General features: G+C 36.5%; 1 protein-coding gene across 1 annotated transcript in view; it reads left to right on the top strand.

Moving 5' to 3' along the window:
- Positions 1–1,342: 1,342 nt before the first annotated feature.
- The window catches only part of LOC115443202 (serine protease inhibitor dipetalogastin), a 77,222-nt gene continuing 60,534 nt past the window's right edge, over positions 1,343–18,030 (top strand). The window contains exon 1 of the mRNA XM_030168518.2: positions 1,343–1,500. The gene's annotated coding sequence lies outside the window, so the exon portion shown is untranslated. The remainder of the gene's footprint in view (positions 1,501–18,030) is intronic.

Here is an 18,030-nt window from a genome sequence, read left to right as displayed (position 1 = left end):
GAAATTGCACAATTGTCACTTTTATATACCAGTAAGATGAGCGAATCACTCGCTTGGTGAGCGCTACTATTTTCTATCAAAAGTATTATTTTCACTTGCCCTCTCAATGTAAAGTCGACGATATTTATTCAAGTATTGGCTTGGTTTTTACAATTAATAATTTTGGCTATATAACCAGGTAAATCGTCTCAGAAATACTTATACTAAGCCCTACCTAGGTTTCGGATCTCGGACAAAATGAAACAAACTAAACTAACGAAGTTCAATTTAAAGACTGCTTTACTTCTTGTTGTCTGGAGATATGGTTATCGCCTCCTGCAAGCCTATGATGACCTAGTGTTCTAGAAGAAACTATAGGTCACACGATTGGTTTGTCTCTTTTACAGTACTTGAAGTAATACACGGCTTATTTTTTGATATGGACTCAGCAAAGAGACCCCTCTACACCTGATGGTAAGTGGAGTGGGATCCAATAGAACGTCGACTGACGAGAGATGATTACCCCTCGACAGTCGACATAATTATGCCGGCCTGTTGGAACTGGATATACACAGGCTGAACCCGGGACGCGATATACGTGTGCCACTATGGCGGGTTTTAACACCTTGTGTACGGTGGTCACTATTCGGGCGGATATAAAATATATCCTACCACCAGCAGTCTAAGTCAGGTTTTGTGCCAGCATAGCACCTAGCCTGGAGCCGACTGACTATAGATAAACTTGCTACACCACTTGTATTTATTGATACGTATCTTTAAATTATACTCGTGTACCTGTCAACGAGCCAGTTAGTGTATTTTAAACTTATCCGTTATGACAATACTGATTGGCATTATTATGTATTACGCGCTGACTGCCAGGTTGAGTTACTATAATTAACTTAGCAAGAAATAAAATAGGAGATTCTAGTTTTGTGATTAGCGCTGCCCCAGTACGGGAACGTTTGAGTCAACACACGAATTAAAAATAAACTTATCATTTCGGACAGTGTTGCAGGTGATTTGAACCGATTACGTTCAGTCCATAAATCAATGTTAATCATCAAAAAAACCGCTGGTATTTTAATTAATAGGGGCCGCGGGGCACGTGAACCCAAAACGTCTAGTAAAAGCGAAAAAAACTTACGCATCACGACCAAGTACCAGGGGCGCATAACAACGCAGCAACTCTCGAAAAACACTCAGTATCCGAGTCGTCAATTCGAAAACGTAGAAAACGGCGAGCACATAGGCTGCGTCTGACTCCTCATTAACCCAGAAAGTGCTGGCCGTCGACTCGCGGCTTAAACCAGTGAAAGACGATGAAAACTAGTATTTGAGATATATTAGCCGGTGGTACCTGATGGCGAGCTCAGTTGCGTCGCGAACGCGGGGTACGACGGCCGCTTTGTACCGTGTAAAAGTCACGTTGACAACTTTTTAAAATCCGTTCGAGAGATTCCAATTTTTTTTTCATGGTGCTAGTGTTCGGCTGTGGCGAACGTTTCGGGATTGTTTTGAGTAAGTTTTATTGGATTTTTTTTATATTAATAAATAATATTTTTTAATTTACGAGAGGAAATTATTGTCACATATAAGAAAAAATAAAAGAAGTAAAATTTTATAAGGAACAAAATTTTATGTACAATCTAAAAACAAAAAATAGCTTAAAGTTTCGGAGAACTTTTCCCTCACACAAGGAAGTTTAATTAAGCTTTCATTAAATTTTTTAACGTTTTTTACTTTTTTACGTATTTTTTACATACATTTACCAGGCAGTCATAAAATCGAAGATAGTGAAAAGCTCACATCTCACGCTGAGACTCAACCGTGACCGCGCACCGGTGATATGTCATTCACTGCATTTATATTCATAGAAATAACATTACAACCTATTTAATTCATCTATAGAAAATTTAAATCGATTTTCTAATCGCTATGGGTGGAATATATTTATTAACAAAAGGGCTATTATAATCAATTACAAGCTTTTACTTCACGTGATTTGAATTTATCATAAAAGAATGGTATAAAATCAAAAAGATTTTTCTTTCTAAATGTGCGTTGAAATCTTTTTACTACAGCGTTTAAAAGTTTTATAACTGAGAAAAAAAAAAAAGTCTTTTTAAAGTAATTATGGTAATCAAATACTACATTAATAGTATTATACATACTAATAATAACGAAAAAGCCATGTCACATTTTCGACTACAGTTTGATAAGTTAATATCCCATTTAAAGTACATTAATTCCCAGATGACATGCGTCGCTGCGTGCATTTAAAAGCATTAGTTCTTAAGCCGCTAATAACAGTATTACCGAATGCAGTCGTAAATCCAAGTAACTGTTTTAACTCGAAAATTTTTCACTACCGTCAAACTGGAATAGCGTGTTAAATCTGAAACTGCGATTCGAAATTTAAAATGCTGTCGCTTTTATTGAAATGCAAAATGTCAGCGACAGCATGACTTTAAGTAGAATTTAGTGTCGATTGACATGCGAATATTGACGAAAAGGCACGTCGAATACCGGCATTTTTTTTATATAAAATAACAAAATTCACTAGGTGATTATAATGACTACATTAGTTGATAATTTATATAATAGCTGATCATGGTTAGCTACATCGTAATCAGACGCCTTTTTGAGGACCGTGCGCTGACAACAGCCTTTTCAAAGGCATTGGACGTCAGATTTAAATCCTTTACTACCAGACTTGAGTCCAAGCTTGTATGATAAAAGAAAGTGTTAATTAATACTGATTTTACGCACAATTGCGTCCAAATGTATTCAATTTTGTTATGATGACATCGCATGTAATTACTATTCTGTTTATGAAACGACACTGACCATCTATCTATGTTATTAACTATCTATTTATTCACATACTCTCACGCCTTTAATCATCGAAGGGGTAGGCAGCGGTGTAACTGATGCACTCACTTTCTGCCGTGTATTCCGTCCCATGATGTGATACGGGGCGAATCCAGGCTCTACTGAGTAGAATGACAATATCACTTTGACTGACCTGGGGATCGAAGCTGAGACCTCAGCAATGCAGTCGTAAATACAACTATACGGCCGAGGCTGTTACTTGTCATGTCAGTATCTTTTAGGTAAAGATGATTAATTGAAGAGAATGGGCTAGTAGTACAGTAACTGAGATGGAACTGAGAGTCGAGTTTCCATTTCTTGGTTGACCAATTTTTGGAGTTTTTTACCAGGGTCTGATCGAGTTGGATTTGAAGAGGTTGATGTTATGTCGAAAAAAAGCCAAATTGTTTCTGCATTCGTCTTGAACTATTTTAAGTTCCCACATTAAAGTGAGAAGGGGTCATTAAAAAGTTCTGAAGATTTTTTAAATACGTATTTTTCATAAAATTCTATACACACTAAACCTAGTTTGAAGTTATTTTGTGGTTTAAAAGCTTAATACTTAGTCACACCAGTTTGTATGTTTCGAGAACGGAACCTGGAACCTTTTGTTTCAACACGGCCATTCACTTGCAGTTAAAGGTTGTTAAGAATTAGCAGCCTCATTCTCCAGCGGATGTCATAAAACTTAGCTATTAGGGAAGCTAGGTTAGGATGAGCAAGATGCAATCAATGGGAGACTATTTCCTTCATCACGAAAAATTAGTTTTTTTTTTATTTCTTTAAATGACACCAATAGCTGGCCGTTTGCCTGATGATAAGCGATACGGCCGCCCATAAACAGTAGAAACACCATCCAACGTGAATGGAAAAGTATTGTTTGGTGTTCCACTGCGCTCGCCATCCTGAGACATGAGGTGTTAAGTCTTATTATGTCCAGTAGTTGCACTGGCTACAGTTTGTAAAAATAGAACACCAATATCCTAAGCATTACATTTGTCGGACTTATAACTACGATAATGTTACTTCACTAATGCAGATATTATCGAACATTGTCTTTAAGAAAAAGTGTATTTTAAATAAAGATTTACTATTATTATTATTCAATAATAATATAATGCATACTTATAAATGCGAAAGTAACTTTGTTACCATTTCACGGTTGAATCGATTTCGATGAAATTTTGTATGGAGTAATTTGAGGTCCTAGGAAGGTAATAGCATACTTTTTATCTCGGGAAATATATAGCGGGCCTTATAATCCGGATTTTGGTAACATGAACAGAGCCGCGAGCAAAAGCTAGTATAAAAGATAATCGGTACTAGCGACCATAATCTAGTTGGGAATGGACTGTTGAGTCTATTGATCGCCGAGATGAAAGTCCTCAGGTTCAAAAGCTAATACACTCTCTTGAATATTTACGGTTGCCTTCATATGTCTTTATCAATTATCTTTTCAACTATAGGTATAACCAAAACAGAATGCTTCCCAAGAATTCTAACATTCTTATGTATTTGAAGTATGCAAAGCACTAGGGCAACATAGATAAGGTCTAACTTACCAAGTAGTAATTTCAAAACTAGGCAACTCACTCCCTCAAAAGGCTCGGTCTATTTTAAGCCAAGTGCCGACATTCCGCGGCGATATTAGCTCATAGACAGGTGCCTAGAGACAGGTCTGTTGATAAATTACGACCATACAATTTATAACAGCTGATGGACGATAGCAACTGCATACTGCGGCCTGATAGAAAGATGATTAAATAAGGACTGAGGTAGTCTTAGAATTGCATACGCACATTCATATTAAAGAGGTAACGACGAAAGAAATAATTAAAAAGAAAGGGTCTTAGGAAAAAAAAGAAACAATTAAAATTATGATCATATGTATGAATTAATATGCGTTAAAAGTAATACAAAATAATTTGAATTAAAAAGACGAAAAACATAAAATGGCCGTGGATAAAAAGAGGTCGATATGATGAAAGTTTAAAGAAAGAAATCTCTGGAACGCCTAGACTGATATACAATATACACCAATAGATAAAGGCTAATACCATTTAATTTGGATTACTTTTTTAGAATCGTAAGGCTAAAAAATAGTTTCATTAACCTTCGAAACAGGTTTAGGGGAGCTCAGAAGAATTGGATAATAAACGATTGCATTAGAGATCTACTTAAGTGTGATAAGGGTTATATTTCTTTATAGAAAACTTGCTAGATACATTTACAAAGGTAAAGCTTCATATTGATATAACATATCTTGGATTAACATTAAACTAATTTTCCGGATTGTATTGCGGTTTTTTGTTTTTTATTTTTCTCCCGGCGTTTCGAAGACTTTGCAGCCTTCATGGTAAATGGTTGTAAAAAACAAAAAACCGCGATAGAATCCGGAAAATTAGTTTAATTTCAATGTCTAACGTACGCGTAAACAAAAGAAATCATTATATCTTGGATTATATCTTGTTCCACTGATGGCAAGAGCTTCCTCTACTACTGACAAGGTTGTTCGATTTTTTATACAGCAAAGTGACTCCACTGCCTGTGATGGTAAGTGGATAAGGGTCCAAATAGAGTGTTAACTGACGAGAGATTTTTATCCCAGTTGAAACAATTATGCCGGCTTGTTGAATCCAGAAAGCTAGGTTATTCGAGTAAGGTGACTGAACACATCTTCGATTTTTTTTATATTTTCTCTCGCCATTATATAACTAAGAAAAGTCATAAGTGCTTTTTGGAGGCTTGGTTTTAATCCGCAGGCTTCATCCCAGCTGTCGTCTTACTCCAATCTAGACTATTGCATCTTAGGTCCATTGGATATCAAAAATACCACACAATAATAACATCTCGAATGTAATTAAGATTGCATCTATTATCTACAATCATAATTATGATTATTGTAAATAGATCAGAATTTATTTAGTATGGCTTTGATTTTGACGTCTCAGTTATAATGAGGCTTTATGAAGCCTTATGGCTAATGTTATACGAAGAGTTCTGTGCAGTTTTTGTGATTTCCCGAATGATATTGGATGAGTTTCCCTCTTAAAATATGTTCATAAGGCAAATAATATGTGAGTAGTTCGTCTTGATATTATCCTTACACATAAATTTCATTTCATGAGATGTCTGAGCTTAAAAATAAATTGTATGGGATGTTATCTTGTTAATTTTAACATCCACTTTGTATTTCAAATTACTTGCTGCATTTTAAAATTTGAATTCAATGGCTCATGTCAATTACGCATCTAGAAAAAACTTCACCCGTCGATCGAAACTTTTTTGAAACTGTAAAAACAGGTACCAGGACAGCATAAAAAGCGAGGAGCCACCCTTGATTGTCTCCACTATTGTGAAAAGGCTCGATTCCACCCATTTTATTTGTGTCTGTGGCGACTGCGTTGTTTTTGTCGAGTTTATAAGGAAATGCTAGCAATTGTCTCCTTCGTCACTTGAAATAAAGTTTTATTTAAAACATTGAAATAAATAATTTATAATTATTACGAGATACGGCTGTTAAATAAATTTCCTTAGGTTTAAAAAGGTTCCATTACTTTCTTGGTTAAAACACATTCTCAGGCACGTAGACTAGTCATTAAATGAAAGTACGAACGAAGGGAAACGCGTTTACAATAACGTATGTTTAGCCGTATCGGTTTCTATGCGCACTCGACTTACATAGAATTCATTTGATTGTAGTTCTAAAGCTAATTAAATATTCTTGGAAATTGTTTCTTGTTTTTTAAGATTCAAGGAGTTCTAAACATTTTGATATCCCCTATCTTTAGTACCAATTGCCTGGCTGGATATAATTCACAATAAGTTTATTTTAATGAGAGAGTGACCACTGTTAATTAAATTTGTCTGATCTGTTATAGTGTTGTTAAATGTGGCCTCATTTTAATCATATTTAATTCAAAGTATTAAATCAGAGGATTTATTGAAACACTGTTATATTCCAGTTAATGTAACTCCGTACGGTTTTATGCTTTTTTCTTCAATCGAAATGTCGATTAATGTATACAAACAACCATTCAAAGGTGTTGAGCGGAACAAAAGCTGTAAATACAAGTTTGTTAATCGTTCATGAATATTGCAAAATTCCCTGTAACTAACCAGTGTCGAGTTAATCGCATTGTTAACCGTTACATCGGCTTTACGATTAACCACGTTATACGGATATCATAACCGGCTCATCTCCATAAAAAAAAACATAGTCGTCTCACTCTAACTTCCGAAAATGGAACGCGATAAAAAACCGGGAGATTTATGCCGAAGATTCTTTCTACAGTTATACGTTTGTCTCTTTTAAATGTTTGAAAATGGAACGAGTTAGATATAGGATGAGATTCGTGTCAATTTCGGACAGTTATAAAGTCCAATTTGAATTTCTGGGCGTCGCTGGTGCCCTGGTACCCGCTGTGGTAACGGTGTTCAACGTAAGCCGTTCCAAAATTTATTCTATTGTTAATAGACTCCTTTCAATTTAAGATCTCCTTAACGTCAAAGTTCATTTACGATAAGGAGAGAATTTTATTAGGCGCCTAACTGTAAACGTCGCATTGTTATGATGCTCTAGTAATGTCGAGATTCGGGACTTGTTTGATTTTGTTTGGTTCCCCAGTTGTATCTACGGTGTTTTATCATAAATGTAGTCAAATTCTTATAAAATCTAGTATTCAAGAACACGTTATTAGCATAAAACCCAGAATGTCTTACATCGCATTTTAAAACTGAACGTTCAAATGAATGAATGTCATTATTTTATAGGATCAAATAGAAATCAGAAAGAATGGTATAATAAATATTATATTCATAGATCTACATTTATAATTCATATTACGGGTAAAATCAGTGAAATAAATAATACTTTAGTACTAGGACAAATTGAATTTACTGTCTCGGTGGCGTAGTTGTATTTCCATACGACTGTAGTGCTGAGGTCTCGGCTTCGATTCCCGAGTCGAGCAATGTCATATTGGGTTTTTCAACTCTGTATCAGCTCGAGGTCTCTGAAATGGCGATAGATTCACCTCCTATCACATCTTGGGACGGAATACACGCGGCGGAAAGTGAGTGCAGCTGTTGCGCCTCTGCATACCCCTTCGGGGATAAAATGTGTGTGTCTGTTGGTACTTACTTACTGGTGCTAAATTCATATGAGAGTCCGCTTGGATAGGTTCCATCGCAATTCCTATTTCTACCGAACATTGCAGCCAGTGTCATTACTTGACATAATAAGACTTAACATCTCATGTCTCAGGATGGCGAGCGCAGTGGAATACTAAACAATATTTCGTAAGGCGTTGGATGATGCTTCTACTTATGGGCGGTCGTATCGCTTACCACCAGGCGAACGGCAAGCTCGTCTCGTTATTCAAAGCAAATAAAAAATCTGAATTCATTCACAAAGAAACACATCATATCTGACCGCGAATTCTGACACTAACAATTTTAACATCAACATAAAATTCAACTGACCGACGAGTCAATTAGACACATTTTAAACTATATAATTTAATAATACATCTTGTATAGGTAGAAAGCTCACGCGTCGAAACATAAAAGATGACCCTAATCGTTGCGAGCCGGCGGTCAAGAGACCCCGGGCCTTGTTGAGAATTAATTTGGTGCTGTTACAATTGATTTCTATTTAGAGCAGTGAAATTTACTTAACACTTTTTGTCGTTTAGCAATCTATCGGAGCTTTTAAATTTCGCTCAAATGAATTTACTTCTCGGTTCAGTTTGAATAGGTCGGTGGCCTTACTATATGTTACTAATGTTAGGTAGGTCTGATTGACTATTTTTGTTGTTAAGCAGTTTGTTAGCACTGGTTAAAAGGATATTTATATATCTAGTGACGTTGTACTGAGGCTGGGGACTTCGCAGTGGGTTGGAATGTTAGATTGGGCATCTAGAATAGCCCGGGATGGAATTTGCGTTATGCTGATAGGATCACATCAAGAGGGACATCATATAAGTTTGTCGAAATTTGTTAAAGTAGTTGAATCTATCTAATCCTTCTGGGTTAAAGACGTAAATTTATGGGCGTTAAAATTTGAGACCTAAGTCTCGGGGAGTAGAGCAGATATTTCCAATTTCATGTAACGTTTCTAATGGATAGACGTATCGCTTATATTCCCGAAAGCTGTTGATAATATTGTTAAACTTTAGAATTGGAAAAATCTAAAATGTAGGGTGTGTTGTTTTTGAATTATAGCTTGCTTTTACGGTAAAGGAAAACATCGTGAGGAAACCTGCATACCTGAGAAGTTCTCTATAGGAATATTCAGGGTGTGTGAAGTCTACCAATCCGCAGTAGGCCAGCGTGGTGGATTAAGGCCTAATCCCTCTCAGTAGTAGAGGCGGCCCGTGCTCAGCAGTGGGCAAGTATATAATACAGAGCTGATATTATTACTGGCGCCCTTGGCGTTTCAACACGATTTACAGCACATAACGGTCGAATGCAGTATACATTAACGGAAAACTTATAGCCTCTGCGTAACTCATAATTTGCTTTTATTATTATTCGGCTTATTTCGTACTGTTCAAGAATAATTTTATTTAGAATGAAATTGGACTGTCTCGGCGTGATTATGGTACGACTGCTGAAGTCTCGGTTTCGATTCCCGGGTCGAAGTGATATAGAGCTGTTTACTTAGTATCAGACCGGAGTCTGGAATTTGTGCCTCATGTGGCGATAGGCTCGCCTTCATCATGGGAAGGAATACACGTGGCGGAAAGTGAGTGCGCCTGACGTCTACCTACCCTTTCGAAGATAACAGGCGTGAGTATGTGTGTGTATTGGACAACTGGTTTAAAAAATGCTTAATGCAAGCTGATGTCTTTATCCTTGAAGGATTAGGGGAGACGATAGCAATGCACGCACACTTCGTCTCGATATGACAGGGCTGAGATAAGCAAAAATCCAAGGAGGATTTGTAGAACCATACCCAGTAGCGTAGCTTGCATAGGGGGGCTTTATCTAAACTTGTTGGGGGCCTTTAAGGCAGTGCGAACTTCTGGGCGCGTGCTTAGTTTAATATAGGTATGGGCCAAGAGGGGCCCCGAAGCTCAGGGGCCCCGTATCATTGATATAGCTGATACAGCGGTGGCTTCGCTCTTGACCATATTATAAACATTAGGAAGCAGTTCCTCAAACCTTGTTCAGATGACGTCACACAAGTCATATAACATCCGAAAGTAACATTTAATAATAAAAGCGTTAAATTAACACATTATTGGCGTAAAATAAGATATTTACAACAATTACTTTCACAATTCATTCTGAATTTATCGCTTTTCAACAATTCCAAATGCAAAATGTTCTTGCATTGTGTTTTTGGGTCTATGCATTTGAGTTGCATTTTGGATTCTATTATTTAACTGGCAGAAATACTTTTTGAATGGTTTCGCTCGTGAAAGTCCTTCACTGGAAGTACAGCCTTACTATTTTTTTTTAATAAAATCAATTACGAAGTCTGCAGTCGCTGAACACTCTGAAGGAGGCTCCAATCATTATCTGTAACTAGACAAGACACAAATCCTTGCCAAAGAACACCGATTCCTTCATAAGTTGATTCGCGAGGCTATTGAAATTTAAAAAACATCTTAATTTCAATAGGGAAGATGGTTGGAAGCTTAAACAATTCAGTTCTACATTTAATTATATTGAAACCCAAATGACCAGCTGCCAGACTTCAAGACACTGTGAGTTCATCTACGTAGATCGGACCACCAATAGCAAAATAATTCAAAAGTTGTATAATTTTAAATGTAGGTAGATACTGTAACTTTGAAGTTGCGGATGACCAACACCTCAGTCCCCCGCGTGACCATGAAGGCTGCAAAGTTTTCGAAACGTCGAGAAAAAATTAAAATATAAAAACCGCGATAAAATCCGACAAAATAGTTTAATTTTAAAGTACTAGTAGCTTATAATATTAAGAACTGGTAAATGTTTGTGTTAAATTAGAAGCGTTGCATTCACTACTCAAAGACCACCGAAGCATCTTTATAAAAATTCGCGTTTATATTAGAGATAGCCTTTTATGTGGCATATGTCATTTGCTTGGTGGCGGTGTTGTATTGTGTGCAGTACAACGGTTTTAGATTCCCTGCTAAATTACCGGGTCCATCGGAATGAGATTAGGTTTATCTGTTCTATCACGACTCTAGAATTTGTGACCGATATGACGACAGGCTTATCTCCATCACATCATGGAATAGAACACAGGTGAAAAGTGGGTGCTCTGGTTGCAACCGGAGTTCTAATACTACCCACTGCTTGGGAACAAATGCGTGCTGCGTTTTTTTTTCTTGTTTTAATATTTGAATGATGTTGAACACATTGGAGTACTACGTAATGCTTTGCAATTTGGAGTTCTATAATCTTGCTACTATTTATAAGCTGTGGTTCACCATCAAAGTCAATCTCGTTTTGCTATTCATATTATGTAGATAAAATACTCAGTATTAAACCTACGCATTGCTATTAAAACTTTCTCTTGCCTTTATCATTATCAGCCTAGGGCGACTTTCACGACTTCAAAGAACAATATCTAGATTTAATGATGGTGTTTAGGCATCATCATTGCCCTCAGGCAGTTTCAAACAGTATAATCGTGTCGACTGGTAAGGTAAACCATTACTCGTCAGTTAACACTGTCTGGCTTTACTTGACCTATCTTCGAATTCTCGTGTAGAACTTCCCAGTTCTGCATGTTTTCTCATGATGTTTTCCTTCACCTTTAAAGTAACCGATAATTCACAAATACTCGTATATCTTTGGAAAAGTCAATTAGCATTCCCATGAATTTTGAACCTGCGCACATTCTTCTCGGCAGTCCATTCCGCTTTCAACTAAGCTATTGCTGCTTTTTTTAAAGGATTATTCTTTCTCTCTATTATATGGACCCAAGATAGTTCTCGAAATGTGTTGCGTTACACCTTCGCTTCCCCCTGAAGAAGGGAATCAGGCATGATGTTTTGTTACGTAATGCTATTAGCATCGTCATTTAATTTTATAAATACCTCGTTTAAAGCCATTAAAGCCTTCTTTAACAAGTTTTCAACACGATTCCACGTAAGTCATTTCGTTCACAAGGCACGTCGCTCTCTTTGATGTACGTAATTTTTGACAGCGAAGTTAACTGCGGTTATCTCGATGTAACTAACGGTTGCCGACGTTTACATTCGTTCTAAATATAACTCGAAACAGGAAACCATAAAGCGTCCTCGGAGCAGTTACCATAGTAAATATGCATGAGGTTTTTCCCATCATAGCGGAGAGCAATGAAGAATATGTTCAGAGTGATAGATGCTGTACACATATTTGTTAGTATGAATGGACCTGATGTATTATCAGAAATTCAATGTGAAATGACAGTTTGATGAGTGTGATGGACTTTCGAAGACCCAAACAGCCTTTCTGTAATCTGGATACCTGAAAGGTTGGCAGTGTTACAATTTTTCTGGTTTCTTGGATGGTGGATTTCATATATAAACCCAGAAGATTGTTTGCTCGTGCTTTATCCTACTAAAATTCTGGACAGTCCAATAATTACGTAATAGATTCAATTCTATCAAAGGAAAATATAAAATTTTTGGTTTTGACTTTAGTGAAAAGCCAGAATTTTTATGGTTATAATTGATTAGTCGAAAGGTTATAATTGATGTCATTTGACTTATCATAACTTAATTTGAACCAAAACCCAAATATGAACTTTGCTGTGTATTCCTTAGCACCAATGTATATACTTAAGGAAAGGTCGAACCGCCGTGAAGAACACCCGTATTGACCGTGTCGTCACGGAATCATTGATACCTCCAAAGTTTAACTTGTGTTTCAATTTGAAAAAATGTAACATGTCTGAGCTGCTCAAGATTGAAATTTGAACCCAGTAATGATAGGCTCGCCTCCTTTAGCATAGGTAGGATTGGCTCATAGAGAGCTTCATGGCAATGAAACGAGCTAACATGCTCGTCTAAACTAGTTTAGTTGAACTGTAGCTATAATACAAAACTCAATTAAAAAGTAATTAGCCGCAGATCGGCACATTAATCAGATTAATCGGTAACATAATAAACAATGTAACAAATGCTGTAAAAAATAAACAAGCATGTTTTTATCGACATAACGTAACAAAGTTCGTAATGGTGTGCGCGGGCGCATCTTTTGGTCACGCACTAGTTGGTTACGCGGTGACGCGCGATCTTCAGAAACACTCAGTGGCTATAAGGAAATGTGATTATTGGTACAGCGTATTATAATTAAAATAAAGGCTATTCTAAGTTAAACTCAACCAAAAAATATGAATACTAAATATGTTTTTTTTGTAAGTACTATACGTTTAGACGAAAAAGTAATTTACATGAATCGAAAATTAAATCCTGACTAGCATAATAACTAAAAAAAGGGATAGTACATAAATCCTTGTCTGAAATCATACATCATACATTTTTATAATTTAAAATTTCGGCCTTTAAAATTTCGTCGTATTAAATTTTAAAGGCCGAAATATCCATGCATATTAATTATTTTTACGTTTTTCTTTCAACTGCGAGAACTAATCACTAACTAGACGTGAATTTAAATTCTTTACTTGTCAATACTTGTTTAGTTACCCAGATTAAAGGTGAAACAAAATGTATGAAAATGGACCTTAAGCTATAACCTTAAGTTGTTTCGCAGCCAGTTTTTTTCTTTTATTTCATTTGACAGTTCGGTTTCGCATACAGCCAGACTACAACGCCTTTGCTAGTTATTCCCGACACAGCTTATTACGTTAATAGGGTATGGGTTCTAAGCATGCAATCCGAATTATGGTTATGGCGCTCAAGTTAAAGAGATTTCTCATCTACTTAATGAGATAGTATTGTCATGGCTTTTCGATGAAAGTAAAAAGCTTATCTTATATATGAGTATCAGCCCGGAACCTGGTATTTGTGCCCAATATGCCGATACTCCGCAATCATATTTTGGGACGAAACACGCAAGTGGATGCCCGGTTGCATTTGCCTATCTGTTCGGGGATAAAAGCGTGACGTGTGTTTTTTTTTTAATGGAAACATGTATTCGTATGTATAATGAGATTATTTAATATATTATAGTGTATATATTCAGAATAACGAATGCATTTTTTTTTTAATTAAAAAAGATAGTGACTTTGCTGCGCTAAAGGTACGTTCTCTGCCAAGAACACTGACTGTTAAGTTGAGCTACTAATATCGCCTTACTTTGCTGGTGATCTTGAGATATGAAAATTGCATATAGATTAAGTCATAAAAATGCTACTGGCTACAACGTCTTTAAAGCCCAAATTTTTAAACTCTCTAACTGTTTTTTAGCGGCCGAAGTAGAAAACAGCCCCTTAAATGAACTCTCCTTTAAATCATATTATACTTTTGAGCAGTACTGGAATGAGATATTTTTTTAGTATGACCACTCTTGTGTCGTCGTCTCTATTTTTGCGCGAGCTAAAAAAGCTCCTCTGGCAAGGGTACAAGAAATGGTCTGTATTTTTTGAAAATTGGTCTTATTCGTTCGACCCTTAGACCGCTGTCGCCAATATCTAATGCTGCCTTTGAAACAGAAATAGGGAATGCTACGTCTGGCATTCATTTTCAACGTTTGAAGGAACGTAGTCGAGATGTTTTTATTTTGTTTCAATAACGGTACTTTCAAGTTGCTTTAATTAAATCAGTCTTTTATACTTTTTGGACGCCTGAGATGCGAAACGAGTTTTAGCATTATATCTCGTATCTTCACCAGGGGCGCATAAACTAATAGGCAGTAAATTCCGCAACAGATCGCCAATGCCGTGTTCAGTGCATAGCCGGGTCACTGATCCCGACTATAATTGAATTCAAACTCGAACCTATCCAACCGCTAAATCAGTACCGTAAAGCGTACTATCCGCTGGCATCGGACAAAACAGTTCATTGTTAGCTTATTTGAAACAAACAAAATGCACCAGTTGAGAGGTAATGGCGCGCAGGCCGGCTGCGTTACGAGCTTTGAATAAATAACGCCACCTAGTTATGCACTCCTGGTACTTTTTCCGAGTTTTTGCCTTGTCCAAACCGAATAAAGATCAAGTTGTCTGTAGCCATCGTTTTATCGCATCAAGGACAATTTCACTAAACTAGAAACTAAGGCATGTTAATACTTGTCGGCACAAAAAATGTGCGAAAAACATGCGAACCAGGTAAACGAATGACTCAAAAGTCAACATCTGATCTAAATGTTTATCAAGTGAACATTTAAATGCAGGAATTTCACGTATTTTAAGAAAACATGTCTGCTAACTGCTAAGATGCCGTATTTTTAAGACCCGTTGCAATGCATGGACGCAGACTTTTTCGTTTTTTATACACGGTAAAAATATTAAAGTAATTCGTTCTCTTCTTACTATTGTTTATTGAATGTATTTGTTTTATTCTAATTTCCTACAATCGTAAAATAAAATTGAATTTTAAATTTGGAATTATGTTTACTGTTAAATTTAACGGTTCAAATTATTACTGGCTGCAATAAAAAATGTCGTAAAATATTGATATTGCGCAGAATATTGGATTGTTTTATTCTGAGATAATTATAATGTTCGTTATTCTATAAATATATTTTACGACTGAACTGTAATATCCAATGTTTGCAAACACGCTTTGCTTAACACTTTCTTAAGTTCCATTTGTAAAAAGATTACTCGTTCAACACAACAATTATGATGCGCCTGAGTTTGGTAGAATGGGTACACAAATCCTTGATTGTAGCTTGCAAATCCAGACAGCTTACTGACAACATTTAAGGGATAACAAACTCTTGATATATTTATACTATTAATAAAAGCAGACAATTATAAACTAACTCGATAACCTATGGAACAGGGTAGTATACCTGTGATTTCATTTACGTCAATAACTTCAAAAATACACACATGCCTTTTATCCCCAAAGAGGTAGGTAGAAGCGCTACTGTAGCACCCACTTTACGCCGTGTGTATTCCGACCTATGATGTGACACACAATACAATTCCCGCCTCCAGGCGAACAACTAGGACATCTCATGAAAAACTCAACCATTAAGTCTATATTTCCCTAATTAAACGCTTTTACATTCCATTCTACGATCACGATTTGTTGATTTACTAAGCATTGAACGCACGTCCCATTGTAGTGCGCGACAATGCAATGTCGATCTCATGACAATCGGATCGCAAATAAAATTTCCGGTATGCTCGCTGAGCGTATCACGGCATTGCAGTAGTCTACATATATGAAATCCGATGTGAATCTGGTTGAATGTAAACATTATTAGTAACTAGCGACACGCCCCGGCTTCGCACGGGTGCAATGCTGACTATTTAATGGATGTTATTATTATACATATAAACCTTCCTCTTTAATCACTCTATCTATTAAAAAAAACCGCATCAAAATCCGTTGCGTAGTTTTAAAGATTTAAGCACACATACGGACAGAGAAAGCGACTATGTTTTATACTATGTAGTGAAGTGATGAGGCCAACTACATTCGTGCAATTGTAATGTGAAATTAAATTAAATGATTTTAATTAATCAGTGCAGTATTGGTTACGTGTTTCCCATTTTCAAACAATAGAATATATTTTTACTTTTTTCTTGTTTCAACGTAGAAATAAAATTACTGTGACGTAGTTGTATTACAGTACGATTGTGGTGCTGAGGTCTCGCATTCAAACCTCGGGCCGAGCAAAGTGGTATCAGGTTCTTTACTTAGTATAACTTAGTCTGGAATTCGTGCCTAATATGGCGATAGGCTCGCCCCTGTCAGAAATGGGATAGTATACAACAGGTCCATTGAATATTCACTGTTACAGTTTAAAATGGTTTAAGTCTTTCGATGGGGTACACGTAAAAACCTTGCGAATAAATCATTATTTAATCGAAAACATCTCTTACATGAATACAGAAGTACATGGTCCGAGCACGCCAATAAACCAATAAATCGATGTCCATAATACGTTTCAAATCCACACATACCTAGCACGCTGGATCTAGCAAAAAAACACCATCGTATTTATTCTCTACATCACCAATAACTCCCATACAATCTTGACAACAATGCAGTGTATTATATCTGGTGATAGACTGGCCAGGTAACTGGACCCCCCACCCCTCTCTCGGGCACTGTAAAACTATTCTAAGCGACGGACACGCATGATTATCTATGGTCGAAGTTACGCTGGTCGAGCGTAAATGGATGGAGTATTGAAACGGCGTAGCATTCTTGCGGGATTGCATCGGTGCGTAGAGACAGGAATGCTTCGAATTGTTCTTTTTATGTCTAGCAAATAGACGAGGAACTAGGAAGATATATTGCTATTGGCTATATGACTTCCTTGATGCAGTGGTGGCCAACTAATTGGAGATACTTGTACGATAGAAGAAAGATATTTGAAGACGTGTAATTTTTGTAATTTTTAGTAGTGTGGGGTTTTCATTTACATGTAGGCAATGTTATTTCATATAATAAAGGGCAACTTTACAATAATACTTTTAGTGTACTAGAAAGCATTAGTAAAAAAATCACACGTTTGGCTGTCCTTTATTAGTTCTACCACTGTATATGCCTGTAGAAGGAATTTTTATTTTGTTGGTCATCATAATATATTTTGTTTTTTTTTTATTGCTTGGAATGATGAGCCGAGCTTGCCGTTCGCCTGATGGTAAGCGATACTACTGTTCAAGCAGTAGAAACACCATCCAACGCTTTGAATTACAAAGTATTGTTTTGTATTTCACTGCGCTCGCCATCCTGCGACATGCGATGATAAGTCTTATGTCCAGTTGTTACACTGACTACAATGTTCTTCAAAACGGTACACAACAGTGACTACAAACTGCTGCTTGGCGGCAGAAATTGAAATTGCGGTGGTATTACCCAGGCGGACTTTCACATATGAGAGACCTACCATATATGTAATTATTACCTCTATATTTTATGGACATATCTAGCATTGAGAAGGTTAAATCCACCACACTGGCCTAGTGCGAGTTTGCACTCATCCCATACATTATCATTTGAAAAATCTTTAACATAAGCAGATCGTGAGAAAACAATATCAGCCCAATAAGACGTTGATACCTACACTAAAGATTAACATGAATGCATTTATTTTGCAGCATAAACT

This window comes from Manduca sexta, chromosome 4, assembly GCF_014839805.1.
Source record: "Manduca sexta isolate Smith_Timp_Sample1 chromosome 4, JHU_Msex_v1.0, whole genome shotgun sequence".
Taxonomy (NCBI): Eukaryota; Metazoa; Arthropoda; class Insecta; order Lepidoptera; family Sphingidae; genus Manduca; species Manduca sexta.
Note: the sequence above shows the minus strand (reverse complement) of the source record. Positions and strands in the feature narration are given on the sequence as shown.